General features: G+C 37.6%; 1 protein-coding gene across 10 annotated transcripts in view; it reads right to left on the reverse strand.

Moving 5' to 3' along the window:
• The window catches only part of nrxn3b (neurexin 3b), a 402278-nt gene that overhangs the window by 311286 nt on the left and 77858 nt on the right, over positions 1–13134 (reverse strand). The gene's annotated exons all lie outside the window — the stretch shown is intronic.

A 13134-nucleotide genomic window follows, 5' to 3' on the forward strand; every position in this document is an offset into this window, starting at 1 on the left:
AATTCAATCATTAATTCAAAATCTACAATTTTAATTAAAAAAAAAAAAAAAAAAACAAGGTTATGCAGTTAATGAATTCAAATTACAATATGGACTACTGTGATTATTTACCACCAAATTAAAAAATAATAATAATTGGAGTCTGTATCTTTTGTGTCTCATAGTGAATGACCAGTGCAGTTTCATGATGCTTGTGGTGTTTCCAGTTTCTGCTGTTACATCAAATGACAGAGGGGTCTTGTCCCGCTCCTGGAGGGTCACTGTCCTGCAGAGTTTAGCTCTATATATATATAGAGCTAGGTTAGCAGACAGGATGAATATTGGACAGCTTTCCCTTTAAGACCGAAGTCCGGATCCACTAAATTGTTAAATATGCGCTTTCTCTCACAACAGTTTACATTCCCTTAAGACCTAGATGACTGTGTTTATGAGGATACTTGCGAAGCCGGGCATTTTGACATATAACTTTATGCAATCAATCAAAGCCAAGAAAGTGGCAACAATGCTCACGAGCTCTATTAGCAGCTAAGAGACAGCACCTGTATCTGTTGTTTGTGTTTCAACGGCCTAAAATAAGTGGTTTTAAACTGTAGTGCTTAAAAATGCATGCAAACATTAAGTTTCATGAGCATGTGCACTGCAACGTGATGTCAGCACACGCATGGTGTTATTCACGATTCTGCCTAATATCCACGTGTAAGGCATATAAGACTGCCGTCATTCAAATTATGAACAAGTATTGCCATAAACAATGTATTTTGTGGCACCACGAAATAAATGATAGAGCATAATATCAAACGATAGACTTTTATATCGTTATATTGCCCATCTCAACAAGGCAGCATAAGCTCAACCAATGGTGTGAGTTTGGGGCGGGCAATCTGTTTGTCCAATCAGTGTATTACAAGAGGTAATTATTGATCATTTCATCATGAAGGGCACATCCTATTGCCCTTATGATGAAGGGTGTAGGAGACCAAAAAACTATTCCTTTGAATGCACTTTTTCATCATCTTGCTAAGCTAATTAACGAGGTGCCATTGCCATGCAGTTAAATCTGAGCAAAGAATCACTAGAGCTAAATGTCAATTAGTTATACTCTTTGAAATCCTACATTCCAAAGGGCCATTTGAAGTGGCTTTAGTTTGGAACAACCCTTCAGTATGGCAGCCATGATTGTTCTCAAAGTGCCATTCAGAGATTTATACAATTTGGATTGCAGCGTTAATCAGCAATTCCATTTAGTACCATAGTGGTGCACATTTATAATTAAATAATTATAAAATTATTTTCAAATTGGGGAATGTAAGCTTTCACAAGATTATCTGTAATGCAGATAAATGTGCATTATAAATTCACCTGTTTCACAAAGGCAACGCAAATTACCATTCATTTCACAACCACAAGCACTTATGGCATTAAACAGACATGGTTATTTGCATAATTAGTTTCAATTAGCAGTTTACTAGCCTACCTACTGAGTCATGAAAAAAGAAAAAAAAACCTTCCTAGGTTATGAATTTAAATAGCTTTGTGAAAACATACACGTCAACAGTAAACACAGCTATCACAACTTAATTTCCTGTTACCCAAAGGGAAAAAATTAATATACTAGTGAAATTTGGTTATTATGGTTAATAAACATGACTGTTCCAATTAAAATGGTCTGATGAGAAAACCAAGGTATCATTCTCCATTCAAAGAGTATCCATGTCTACTTGTTAATTTGTTTGTGTATTTATTTATCAGAATAGGCAGACCTTTTTGTGGGTCAGGAGTTCTAAAATAAATTAATCAGTCAAAGTGTCAATTGGTTAGGTCCATGAACCAAAGGTGCAAACTCCATTAAGAATAATAGGAACAATAAATGACAGATGAATGAATGAATGAATGAATGAATTAAGCATATAAATATAATATTTTAGAAACTATAGCAATATGCATGTGCTTCAGCAACATATATTGTATGTATATGGATTTTCAATATATGTGAAACACAATATTACTTTTACTAAATTATAACTGCATGCTGGAAAAGCAAGATTGTATAAAATAAATATTAAAAGATATAACTCATTGATTCAGAGGTGTTGAGGGAAATGAATCCTCTCGTATTTGATTAGTCTGCATTCAAAGCTGCTAAAAGAAATACCATGAATATTCTCATAAGGGCCACACTTGATGTTAGCTTTCTCCATAGCTTTGATGGGTCAACACAGGTAGTAGTAACTTGTTGTTTTTCCACAGCAGTCTTTCTTAACGTCTGATCTCATGTGATCTCACAGGGTCTCCAGGAGGGACAGAGTATCTCCAGCAATGCTGTATCACAGTTACATCTCAGCCCAGCTTTATCAGGGTGATCTACAGAGGGCCTGATCCAATGTCACTTACTCAGAGAGCAGTAACACAAGTTATTTCCACTGAGACATGTCCGCATCCAGCTGAAGCGGTGGTAATTTTTAACAAACAATTTTAGGTACTGTGTAACGTGCTTAAATTTGCAAAAAATTTAGTTTCCCCTTTGTGCGTTCATGCATTCAGCTGCAATGCATTTAGTATCTATTATGCCTTTTCACTATTTTAATTTTAGTCAACCTGTACTGTGTATGTTTGAGCATTAAAAAGATCTTCAAACTTACAAATCTCAAAGTCCACTCCAAAGGGAGATATGTCCTGCAACAAATGGCTCATTTAGTTTTGACTACAGCGTTTGTTTTCCTGGTTTTGTGTTCGTATTTACTTTAGTTCTGTACTTGTTGTAGTGCTTTGGGTATAAGAAAAGCGAAATATAGACACAATGTATGATAATAATAATAATAAAAAAATAATAATTGTTATAAATGATTATTATTATTATTATTATTATTATCATCATCATCATCATCATCATCATCATCATCATCATCATCATTATTATTATTATTATCATCACAAAGTGGCCCATTAGAATATCATTAAAATAATTCCCACCTATGGAAATGGAATGGTTGGGGGGTGGGGAGGGGCGAGGTCATGGTTAGAATGTTTGGTTGGGTGCATCAGACAAGACAACGAAGAAGAAGTGCTGCTGTAGCCTCCGGGTTTGCTAGTTATAACATATGCACCTGAATAATTATGTATGTAAATATGTTTGTTACAATTATGAAATTTTTTGTTACAATACATTGCTGACATTATACAATCCTGGACAATGATGTAATCTGCAGAATTCACACATTAACTATGAGACTACAGTGTTCCCATACATGGAGTGTGGGCATTTTCATCCGGAACAGACAGAGGAACTTGTTGCTTTGGCAAGGGCAGTAAGCCTAATGAAACATCGTCTAAGCTGTTTGCTAATCACAACACACAGGGATAGCTAACCGATCATATCACATTTCGTTTTTTGGAAGGTGGGCCTTCATCAAACCCAGAAATTATCAAGCCATTTGTTCCATGATGTGGAGATAGGTATTGTAATAATATAAATTATGTAAAAAATCATGTGTTTTTTGAACCAGCAAGCATGCAAGCATGCATAAATCAATGTTGAATTTCCTCATGGGCCAGAAAAACACATTTCTGTAGTTTTGAAATGGAATAATGATCTGCTAAACTGGAAGAGAAAGAAACAGTGCTTGCTTTGCATTCTGTTCACTTTACATTGATTGAGTTTAATTTTCTCCACTGCTCCGTTTGCAGCTCTGTGTACTGAGCTTTGATTTCAAAATCCAGGGGAGGCAATTAGCTACCTCATTTACATGTCCCTGATCCCGTCAGCTCTGACATTTGGCTTGCTTGTACAGGGATGACCCTGCTGCCACCAGGGAGAGCTCTTTCACCCTGAAAAGCCCTGGAAAAATAAGGTCAAATGATCTGCTTGTGTTTCTGATTCACGTAGAAAGCACACATGCTTTTTAAGCTGTGGTGCTCCTGTGACTAATGAAAGTTTAAATCTGGCATGCAACATTTCCCAATCCCACACTCCCTTCTTCTTGTTGTGATCCCGCCACTCTCTTGACACAAATGTGTCCTTATAAAGTACATCAGTGATCCCTTTTAACAGCCTTAGTTCCAGAGGTATTTCACTAAAATATTAGGCACAAAAATGTAGCTTAATACTGTACGTACATAGTTTGAGACTGTAACGAGACTTTTTTCTCTTTATGTCATTTTTAACGCTTTTTGGGAGTGGGTAGACTGTTTCAACGGTAACCCCGACATATAATCTGATTGGTGGATCTTTAGAATTATGGTTTGTGTAGTTCTTTAAACATGCTTATTAGTTCAAATCTTGTGGCTTCAACAGACGCAAATACCGTCAATCTATACAAGACTTATGTTCTGTCTAAAAGAAGTCACTGTTTGAAGCTGTAAACACTATGTGCTCTTTGTCTGGATGTTTTTAGTCTTGTCGGAAGGTTGTTTTCGCACCGTTAATGCTGCTACAGATTTAGTCATCTAGGAAGCAGGCCCGCTACTGGCTTTGGTAATGTGGCGTGAAGAATCCGCAGTGGCAGCAGCCAGCGGTGTAACGTGCCCCACTGTGCCTCCAAACTGCATCCAGCATCCTCTAACACAAGCACTGCAGATATCAGGCTAAAAATAGAAGGCTAATTTCTGCATGACAATGCCGGAGCATGACTTAAGAGTGGGAAGCGATTCAGGAAGCCTCCTACTTACTGATGAATCAGGACCAGAAAGAGCGAGCTTAGAATCAGTCGTGTGCAGAAATGGTGTGCTGCGAATGCGAGTGGGCAGGTCTCAAGGGTGACCGTACACCAACCTGCCAGTGAATGCAGCCTTAGTGGAAAACAAGATGTGTAGAAGCAGGAAGCAATGATTCTGCTGTGATTTGTTGTGTCAAATTCAACCGTAAACAAACTGGTAGCATCTCTGATGACAACGCACTCATGTGTGGAGGGTTCCAGTTAGTATGAGAATACATTATAACGGGGCCTTAGGTGTCTGTATTTAAAAATTACACACTCTAGTAAGGCTGGGAAACAATGTATAGCTAGAAAAGAAATATGTATATATCATTATTTGGTAACCCATTATGATAATATCCTATTTATGCATTATCATAAATTAACAGTGAGCAGTACAGTACATTTGTTGGTGTTTATTATTATTTTTATTTTTATTTTTTTACATAAAAAAGTAAGAACTGTTCTTTGTTAAAGTTAGCTCAGGTTGTTATATTTCATAATGTATATAGTAATCTATTTAAAAACCAAGTTTCAAATCTAGTTAATAATCAGAATTCTATTAAATTATTATTTTGCACCAATACCATATCTGACAGATGCTTTTATCCAAAATGACTTACATCACATCCACATTTTCTCGGTTCATATTTCCATTGGAATCAAACCATGATAACTTGCTTGAGGAAAGCAGCAATGCATAGTTACATAAAAGGACCAATTTCAGTGTGAAATTTCCATTTTATGATACTTTGTTGGCTGTTTCCTCTCTTTTTGAAGCTTGAAAACTCAGCCCCCATTCATTGTAATTTAATGGAAAATAAGCAACAAGCACAGTTTGGAAGTTTTTTTTTTTTTTTTTCTCTCTATGAAAGAAAAACTACTTGGAACAACATGAGGGTGATTTTCAGTTCACTTGAAATTCCATTAAAAAAGGCAGTGCTAGGTGCCATGTAGTGATGTTCAAGCTCTGCGTTTAAGATTTACAGTCCGTTAACAATAATGACCAAACCTCAAACGAGATTGTCTAAGTTGTAAAGTGGTGAAACATGAATGTGTTGTAGCAGTAAATAATGTGAAAAATTATCTGTGGTGACTTTTACATAATTTACCATGTTCAGTCCAAATCATAGCCTGCTCACTTAGTGCCACTGTAAAATATTACATAAGATCAAGTGATCTCCTGATATTAGCACACTTTTTGAAGTCAAATTAAAATTCTACCAGCATTGGAGTCCACAAAAATATATTATTTGTGAATTAATCTATTAATTATTTGCTTAAAAGCCCCCAAATGAAAATCACTAAAACAAATAACATTATTAAGCACATAAAAGTAGCTTAAGAAAACAATAAGAGATTTTTTTGTTCACATTTACTGAGCTTAACCTGCATAAGCTGCATCATGTCCACCTGGCAAATGTATTTCGTAGGAATGTATGAGTGCTATACATTACAGATATTTAACCAATAAATGAAACCAATTAACAATAAAACAAAACTACATAACATTTTACAATCTATATAAGAAAAGCTCCAAGCAAAACCAAATCAAATATAATAGGGGTGCGATGAGGAACTTATCCAATAAGACAAAACGAGACTGTAGGTGAATTTTGAAACCAACTTTTGCTTCATGAAATTAAATTAAACTTCTATTTTGATTAATTATATGTAGAGATAAACAACATGTAAAAAAGTTGCACGATTCTGGATAATTTGAGAATCATGTGTGTTATAAATAAATTGGAAATCACGATTCTCTATTGATTCTGAAGAAAGCAAGATTAGAAATCTAAACAAAATAACAATTTACTAGTGGTTCTAGTAATTTAATAAGTCTTTAGAAAATCTATTTATTTGAAAAGAAAAAAAAATGAAATTAAATCAAGTTTCAAAGACAAAGAAAATGAGTCAGTGCCTCATTTCATAAAGACCTGTTTTACAATTGGAATCTGCTGAGTGAATGATTAAATGACTATTATCTATAACACAGAAATAATGATGTCTGGTTGACAAGACGGTTTGTGTTGATCTTTTCTGGATCAGCAGCAGCATGAATTATTCATTAACATGGGCAGCAACAAAACATGCTTCTCATGCTACACTGACACTCACGATGTGAAACAGTCGTAATAGACATAGCTGAATTGTTGTAATTTAGGAGTAAGATCGTGTGAATGTTTTAATCAAGATCACAATCTTTAAAAGATTAATTTCACAGCTCTAATGTGAACTGCAAATTGTTTTACGCAGATATCACCATGAGTCCAGTCGGATCATCACATCCCTAAAATATACAGAATGTAGTGATTCCATGTAAGAAGGACTTTACTGAAATATATGTGCACAGCATCTTCAGTAGTTTATTGCATCCATCAGATGAGTCTTTTATTTATTTTTTCACACAAGCTTTGTTCAGCTCTGCTGTGCTCCTTTAGCTGCTTTTGAATGCAAGAATGCATCTTATGTAAACTGTTACAGTGTCGCTGCTCTTGATAATGTCATTTGGCTCATTGCCTCTAGTTATAGTAGGCCTGGATGACCCGCAAATGCAAGCCTTAATTGCTCAGATGCTAAGAAAATATCTTATGGTATTTGTACACAGGTCGAAGACATGTATTAATTGTTTAACATGTTGAAGGCTCTTCCACATTATACCGGAAACCATGTAAACAACAAACTAACATGAAATTACACTGGATTATGTAGAGAGGGGACTTTTCTTACTCAATTTAGAAGTCTATCTAATGCCACTGCACTGTCACGTCTAGCTAGTCACTTGTTTTGTTTAAGGAACCATCAACAAGACGCCTCGTGTGCTCCGCTAATCACTCCGCCCAAGTAGCCACTCCACCCAAGTAATGTTAGCTGTGCTCCTACGCCTAGTGAGAATATAGTTCCCAGTATGTATACGATTAAAAATGGTCTCTGTCTCATATAGCCTTGTTATTTGTACACGCTGTGACTATACAGATCACAACATATAAATAGGAAAATGTTTGCATTATTTTGTCACTTATTGGGATTACTATGCTAACAGTATCCATTTACATCCAGTCTTTGTGCTAAGCTAGGCTAGCGGTGGGTGTGTCAAATAACACTTACAGAACGCACAGAAATGAAAAAGGTATGTATGGACTTATCTAACTCTGGGGGATACTGTGAATAAGCTAAAGTCCCAAAAAGTCGGAGTGTTCCTTTAAGAAGAAATGCACTGACCAGTTGTGACAAGTGGGGCGGGGCCAAGAGCCATGGGAACGGAATGCTTATTTCCAATCACTCCACCGGCCTCGCTCCATTCCCATGGCTCTCGGCCCCGCCCCACTCGTCACACTAGTGTTAAGATGGGAAATCACCAAACAGTTAAGAGAAGACTGAACTCCAGGTAATCACACTCACTCAGTCCATCACTCTCTCATAATACTCAACTCTCATAATACAAAGAGTTTTTAATTCATATAAATAAAAATCAATGAAGCAACTCAACGTTTCTTCAATACTAGTTCTAAAATGATGTTTTCAAACTAGTAATGGAGGCTTGGGGTCAATTTTTAAACTGACAACCTGATACTTGAAGGAAGAAGTTCCACAAACAAAAGGGTTTTTAAGACGCTCGGTTAATATTTAACTATTGACACACTTAAGCCACTGAACTGTCGTATAAACAAAATATCAAGTAGACATTTGATATCACTCTATACCAGCACGGCTACTACAGCATATGTTTGTTAACTGGATACATTTTAAACGTCACTTTTTTTTTTAAATTTTGCAAGATGCACAGTATATATTACCATATTTGCTATCTACCATCTATTATTAGAGATTTTTGGGATTTATTGGTATTGACTGATATTGGATATACTGTATCTGTCGACGTCAGAAAAGTTTAAGATGATGCTGTTTATGGCTGCCCTGGTGAGGAGCTCTCCATTTGTTTTAATGTTTTTGTCAGTTTTTCCTATGTTGTTTTTCGAACAAAATACGTTTTACCAGGGATGAACTTCTGAACATTCGCCAGTACACACCACACTTCTAGGTGTTTTTTGTTGTTGTTGTTGTTGTTTTTTGCCCCAAGGTTAATCTGTCACTGTCTGGTTCATCTTATACCGAGTTACAGACAGACACTGAAATCAGCTACACCTGTAATAAGGACTATAAAAAGATGGCCTAATGAAGCAGAGTGGGATTTACATGCCTGCTTCTACTGCACTGATTGAAGTGTTTTGAAGCTTTTGCCACTGATCTGATCGAGCTCTGTAACATCATACGTCAGTTTCTGTAAGCATATGTGCATAGCTGCCAGGACTCATTTTACTTACAACAACGACAAACTGTGGTTCACTGCAAAACTCAGACAGTTCCGTCAGGTCAATGAAGATGCCTACAGGAATGGGAACATAGCCTTGTTTGAACAAGCCCAAAAAAAAAAAACACTCAGAGTGGCTAAGAGGAACTAAAAAAAAAAAAAAAATTATTCATCTATATCACAAACCACACCCATTCTGACCTTCTCTCCATAGAACTAATAACACGTTCAGCAACACACTCTCCACCTCCTGCAATTCAGGTCTATGAAAAAGTGTGTGTGAGGTCTTCCGGAAACAGAAAAGAAAGAAAGAACCGGGCCCAGGCAGTGTTGCACCAGCATGTCTAAAAACCTGTGCTGACCAGCTGGCCCCCATCTTCACATAGATATTCAACAGATCACTGGAGCTGTGCAAAGTCCTTTCCTGTTTTAAATGCTCCACTATCATCCCCGTCCCAAAGAAACCCAAACCTGTGGTTTTGAACCTATGTTTAAATCTGTGGCTTAAACATATGTGTTCATGAAGTCATTTGAAAGACTGTTCCACCCGAAGGACATCACTGGACCCTTGCTGGATCCCATGCAGTAAGCTTACCAAGCAAACATATCTGTGGATGATGCAGTCAATGTGTGACTGCATTATATACTAGAACGCCTGGACAGACTATGGACTTATGTGAGGATACTTTTTGTGGACTTCAGCTCGGCCTTCAACACTATCATCCCAAACCTCCTCCTGTCCAAATGAACTCAGCTTATCTGTCAGTGGATGACCAGCTTCCTGACAGAAAGGCAGCAGCTAGTAAGTTTAGGAAAATTCTCATCCAGCACCCGCACCATCAGCACAGGCAGCCCTCAGGGATGTGTGCTCTCCCCATTGTTCTTCCCACTGTACACCAATGACTGACTGCACCTCTAAAGACCCCTCTGGCAAGCTCCTGAAGTTCGCAGATGACACCACACTTATTGGCCTCATCCAGGACAGAGACGAGTCGGCTTACAGAGAGAGAGTTAAAGAGCCGGCTGTCTGGTGCAGTTCTAACAACCTAGAGCTGAACAGTGGAGATGACAGTGGACTTCAGTAGGAACCCCTCTGCTCTTTCCTCACTCACCATCATAGACAGCACTGTAACAACAGTGGAGTCAATCAAGTTTCTGGGCACCACCATCTCTCAGGACCTGAAGTGGGAGTTCCACATAGATTCCATTGTCAAGAACACCCACCAGAGGCTGTATTTCAGCCTGCCACAGGAGCTGCTGATACTAGGGATGAGCCTGAATATGGAATCCGTATTCATAAAGGCACAGAAAATGTATAATATATTCTACCGTGCCTCTAAATGGACATGGTTAGTATATACAATTTCACTTAACACATAAACAGAGAGAGGTAAGGAGAGATGGCAGAGGTTGATGGCAAATGATTTATCTAATCTTGTGAAATGTATGGTAAGTAATGACACTCCATAGTAAAGTAGGCTATGTGTGATCGTGAAATCAAAAAGCAAAGGCTCATTCATAAGTGATTTCAATGTCCTGCATATTGATAGCGGTTTCCTGATGCCCACAATTTATATACAGGATAATTACCCAACGACATAATTGTGAGAGAAAGCATCTTATACATATCGTATTTATTCCCTTAAGGGGTGCGTTAGTACACGTCATTACCTTTCTGAATACCGTATTCTTATTCGGGCACATGCCTAGCTGATACTTATATACTCTGCAGTCATTGAACCCATCCTCTGCATCCTCTGCCATCTGGTTGACGCTACAGAGCACTGAACACCAGAACCGCCAGGCATAAGAACAGGTTCTTCCCTCGGGCAATCCATCTCATAAACAGTTAACTTGGCAATAAACGTGTAATTCACAACACCATCTATACATTAATTTAATTTACACACATACATCTTTTTACATTTGCTTAGATTTGTGCATAATACACATTTACACAGATTTGGCATCTATTGACTACTTTGTATATTGTATATGTGTATATTGTGTATCCTGTCTTGTCACTGTCATTCTATTTGTCATTCTATTTGCCTCTGACACCAAAAACATTACATTTTCATAATATTTAATATAATATACATTATGTGCTACATGACCAATATTAGGCAACTGACTGTGTATTATTTATAGATCTACTTAAATATGATTGCTATTTTTGTTGCTTGCATTGTGCATATACAGAGTCAAAGTGCAGTGTTTGTGATTTCTGCACAGAAATATTAGCATATAATATTAATTTCACATGCACAAACGATTGCACCAATGATTTGATGTATATGGAGGCACACACGCAAAGCTGCTCTAAGGTCAGTGTGCTGGAGTACTGGCATGCTGTTCACACGTGACTCCTTCCTCTGGTTTCCAGGGGGCAAATGGCAGATAAGGAGTGGGCTGTAATTGCCCCATGTTTCTGAAAAGGGCGATGTGACCTCCGGGCTCTGTAAAGGCAGAAGAGCCCTGCATTGTGGGGCTTTACTCTCTCTCTCAGCCAGGTTTCTAAATTTAGAAGAGTACACAGAATTGAACAATACTGTGCAGGAGATGTAGAAGAATAAAAAAAGGACCCTACAAGACTTTTGTATTGGCCTACGTGTTCTATATATGTTGTCCCATTAATGGTTTCTCCTACATTTTGAAACATTTAATCATTGAAATTGTCTTCCAATACAAAATTCTGTGTGGCCAGCATCACTAGAAGCAATGTTTTTAGTAAGGTGTGGTTAGAAAAAAACAAAAAAAACAATTTTTGTCCAAAGATAATGCCATTGGCCATCACCGTGCTGGGGTGTTTGAGGTGCTTTTTAGAGAAATCAGTGGATGACCTATAGCTTAAATGGCAGAAATGCAATGCCTCATTTCAAAGTATTTCCTGAGGTCGTACTTGTTGTACATCATCAAGGCTGTCTCATTAATAGGAATTATCAGTTATGTTAATTTATGTCTCACGGGGAGTATGGCTTTTCTGAAGGAAGACTGCCTCAGTGACGTATGTGGCCAACAAATAAGACCTACAGAGGGGGCAGCCTTCAAAAAAGAAACACGGCAAAAGTTATCTAAAGGGGTCATATGATGCAATTTCAGTTTTTACTTTCTCTTTGGATTGCTGCATGCCCTTGGTGCATGAAGAAGATCTGTAAAGTTGCAAAGACTAAAGTCTCAAATCCAAAGAGATATTCTTTATAAAAGTTAAGAGTCAACCACGCCTACCTAAAATGGCTCATTCTAACACATCCCACATGTCTATGTCACAATGTGGGAAAACTAGCATAACGCAGTGCAAATGTTCATGCAAAGAAAGAAGATGTAACTTTTTTTCTTGCTGTTGCCGCCAGCACCATGTCGTGGAGATCATGTGTTTCATTGTGAAAGCAAATCTACTTTGTTTGACCTTCCAAAAGTGGACACGACTAGAAATCTAGTTAAGTTGTATTTACAACACTGTTCTGGAACAGTTCAACCCAAATATTCAGATGTGTGTAGCACATTTTACAAAGGATTGTTTCCTGTGAGAGTAGCCTACAATGCCAGTGTCTGTTACTGTAATGTGGGGCAATTCCAACTTTGCAAGAACAGTCTGGTGCTTCAGACTCACAGTCTGTGAGTAGGTTTTCATATGTAAAAGATTTGCAGGACCGACATTTTTTTTTTATTTTTATTTTTTTATTTTTTTATGTTTACTCAACCCAATGCGTAAAAATACAGTACGAGTCAGGGTTATTCCAATCTTGCCCTGGAGGGCCAGTGCACTGCAGAGTTTAGCTCCAACCCTGATCAAACCCACCTACCTGTGATATTCTAACAATCCTAAAGACATTGAATAACAGGCTCAGGTGTGTTTGATCAGGGTTGGAGCTAAACTCTGCAGTACACTGGCCCTACAGGGCAAGATTTGAATAACCCTGGGTCATTATAATCAGTAATTATGTCCCCACTGTATGCAGCAAATGCCTTGTTTGTAGTAGGTTTTATTGGTTTTGTCTCCTTATGCTGGAACACACGGCATCACAGTATGGTAAGGGGTATAACATTTCCATCACATGCTTGAGGCATTCAACCAATCACAGCGCACTGGATAGCTGGCCAATCAGCATTATTGTGACAGGATTTTTT

This window comes from Carassius gibelio, chromosome A20 (assembly GCF_023724105.1).
Source record: "Carassius gibelio isolate Cgi1373 ecotype wild population from Czech Republic chromosome A20, carGib1.2-hapl.c, whole genome shotgun sequence".
NCBI classification, from domain to species: Eukaryota; Metazoa; Chordata; class Actinopteri; order Cypriniformes; family Cyprinidae; genus Carassius; species Carassius gibelio.